This window comes from Nannospalax galili, unplaced genomic scaffold, assembly GCF_000622305.1.
Source record: "Nannospalax galili isolate Female #2095 unplaced genomic scaffold, S.galili_v1.0 scaffold1318, whole genome shotgun sequence".
NCBI lineage: Eukaryota > Metazoa > Chordata > Mammalia > Rodentia > Spalacidae > Nannospalax > Nannospalax galili.
This window is the reverse complement of record NW_008342123.1, coordinates 1,196,000-1,199,653: the sequence shown is the minus strand read 5'-3', so window position 1 is coordinate 1,199,653 and position 3,654 is coordinate 1,196,000.

Genomic DNA, 3,654 nt, shown 5'->3' with positions numbered 1-3,654 from the left:
GAGACAGAGGCCAGAACTTGGCACTCTCTGGTGGTCTACTGGGATCAGAGCTGCTACACCAATGGAGGTGAAAATCCACCCTCTCAGGGTGTCTGCTAGTATCTCAGCCTTAACCTACCATAGCCAGATCTGCCCTGGGGCCTTTAGAGATGCCTCAGGAAATCCCATGTGGGGTGATCAGTGTGGTGCAATTAGGGGAAGCTCACCACCCATGGAGGCAGGATCCTGGGGCTCTCAAGCAGTCCCCTGAGTTCTCAGGCTCTCTGTCAGAGGGAGGCCAAAGGGAGGCCAGAATGTGCCACTCTCTGGCCCTCTGCTGAGATCAGAGCTGCTATACCAATGGAGGCCCGAACCTACCCTCTCTCATTTTTTTTATTTTATATGTATGAGTGTATTGTCTGCATTTAGGTAAGTGCACCTGTGTCATAGAATGGCTGTGGAATTCAGAAGTGGGTGTTGTCAGATCCCTTGTGTGCTGGATAGCTTTAGTGTCAACTTGACACACCTGGGTTGAGGGAGCTTAAATTGGGGGATTGCCTCTATTGGACTGGCCTGTGGCAATGTCTGAAGGGCATCTTCTTGGTGAGTGATGTGGGAGGGCCCAGCCCACTGTGGATAGTGTCACCCCTGGGCAGGTGGGCCTGTGTTGCATAAGAAAGCAGGCTGAGCAGGAGCCAAGGGAGCAAGCCTGTAAGCAGCGTTCCTCCATGGCCTGTGCTCCAGCTCCTGCCTCCAAGTTCCTGCCCTGAGTTCCTACCTTGGGCTCCCTGATGAACTGTGACCTGGGAGTTGTAAGCTGAATAAATCCTTTCCTCCCCAAGTTGGTATTGGTCAGAGTGTTCTGTCACAGCAATGAAGAATAAACTAAGACACCTGGTTTATGAGATACTAGAATTAGAACTCAGGGCTTTGTGCATAGCAGGAAAGCACTCTACCCACTAAGCTACGTCCACAGCTGTAGGACTCCCAGCTGGACGTATTTATATCCTGTATCATAACGGACTGAAATCAAGGTCTACCATTTCAAAGCATTTACATGTGCAAAAAAAAAAAGCCTGAGAGATATCAGAAACACATTTAATTAACTAATTTCATCTTGGAAAAAATATTTTTTGAAGAAAGGAACTCAATAGAGATAAAAAAGAAAATACGCTTGAAAATGTTTGGCTTGATATTTATACATTTTCATTTAACAAAATAAAATTGAGGCTCCCATAGCTACCACAGACGTGCACCAACCTCTCCCAGTTCTTCAGCACCTGCAAAGAGTTTATTTTCCCAATGAAAGCTATCATTGCCGGGGGCTGGAGAGATGGCTCCACCAGTAAGAGCACTGGCTGCTCTTGCAGAAGACCCAGGTTCAGTTCCCAGAACCCACATGGTGACTAACAACCCTCTGTAACTCCAGTACCAGGGACTCTGATGCCCTCTTCTAGCCTCCATGGGCACTGCACGCACATAGTGTGCTTACACACATACTCATACACATAAATAAATCTAAAAAAATGCTACCATGAATTGTCTGTCTATTCCAGCTCTAATAATCAGAACAAGCAACTTTGGATTGGAGGCTAAATATTAGAAATAACAGCATGGACAAACATTCTTTGGAAAAATCCCAGTGACAAATGATGGTTATAAAACTGACTGACAGATTTGAACATGTAAGCAAAGAGAATTATTATTGATATTTTGCTCTTTAGCTCCACTTTTATTTAATTTTAGATTTAAATTGAATTAAATTTATTTTATGTATGTCAGTCTTTTACCTGCATGTATATACACAATGCATGCAATGTCCAGGGAGGCCAGAAGAGGGTGTGGGGTCTCCTGGAACTAGAGTTAAGGACAGATGTTAGTTGCCCTGTGGGAACAGAACCTCCGTCCTTTGCAGGAGCAGCCAGTGCTCTTAACTGCTGAGTCATTTCTCCAGCCCCCTATATTTATTTTTTAAAACTAGAGGACAGTTATATTGGCATTTGAGAGAAAACAAACAAACAAACAACAAACAAACAAACAAGGCAGGCAAGCTGGCATTCTCAGCAGTAGCCGGAGGAAAGATGGAAAGGGAGAGTGGGAAAAGTTACACATGGTGAGTAAGAGGTCAAGAAAGCAGGAGGCCGGGCAGCGGACATGTGTAAGCACCTGCATAGTGCGTGTGTGTGTGTGTGTGTGTGTGTGTGTGTGTGTGTGTTCAAAGAGAGTGAGGGTGCCCAAAACATTAGGGGGGCTAGCTTAGGATTTTGGCCCGTGTCCAGAATGGGAGATCAAAAGAAAGGGAAAGTTATACTTTCTGAATTCAGAAATCAGGAAAGCAACCACTACTGTTATTTTTCAATACTGAAATGTCAATAGAAAGATTTGTTTTGCTTTTATAAAAGTGGATTTTAGTTTTTAGAAAAGATGTCATTTCAAAGAAGTTTAAACAGAATTATCTCTTAGGTACACCAACATAATAAAAATTAATATTGGTTAACATATATTTTAGAAAATTATAGAATTCTAATGTTTTTAAACATCAGTCTGGGGAGATGGCTCAGTAGTTAAGAGTGCTTACAGCGGACCAGAGTTCAGGTTCCAGTACTCATATTAGCAGTTCACAACTGCCTGTACCTCCAGATCCAGGTGATCCAGTGCCTTTTGTCCTTCTTTGGTGCCCCCCACACAGTACACACACACACACACACACACACACACACACACACACACACACACACACACAGGTGTACATAAGTAATAAAAAGCAAAAATAAAATTTTAAATTATTTTTATTTTATATGTGTGAGTGTATGGTTTGCATCTAGGTAGACGCACCCATGTCATGCAGTGCCCACGGAGGTCAGAAGAGGGCCTTGAATTCCCCTGGAGGTGGAGTTTTGGTTGGTTGTTAGCTGCCATATGGGTGCTAGGAATTGAAGCCAGGTCCTCTGCAACAGCAGTCAATGCTCTTAACTGCTGAGCCATCTCTCTAACCCCAAAAATAAAAATAAAAAATTTTAAAAGTCTTTTCCACTGGTCAGTGGGAGTGTCCTGATTTGGACGTGAAATGACCTAGTCATCTTTAGTATACATTTAACTGTGAAATTGCAGGTATATTCAGCATTTGAACACTCCAAGGCAAAGCTGGCGATACGTATATAAAAATAAGGAGCTATCCAGTGGGATGTTCCTAGTACACCAGGGGAGAGAGAGAGAGAGAGAGACAGAGAGAAAGACAATCAGAGTAATGAGAGTTCCAAGGGCACATGAGGACCAGGCCTAGAGTGGTGTTCCTTCAGAGCTAAGGAAACCTCTGCATCTGCACCAGAGAGTTATCCCAGAACATCCCTGGGTCTCTGGTCTAGAATAGGCAGCTTGGGAACTGAGATATAGGATTAGAAAGCCTTGGCACTAGGTGAAGTTTCTATCATTTGCTTGTGAGTTTTTCTTTAGTCACAGAAATGACAAGTGAGTAAGTGCTGCTAAAATTCCTTCTGGAGTGGGAATGTAAACAACGTCCGTTTCCTCCTCCCTTGGTCCCAGTGGCAAACTAGGTACAAGTCTACCAAAAGGCACTCTGGGAAACCAATGAGTTTATTGTGCTTACTTACAGAGCGACGAACGAGGGTTTACTTACAGGAATGTGAGTGCTCCCCACCTAAGGCTGCCCCAGAA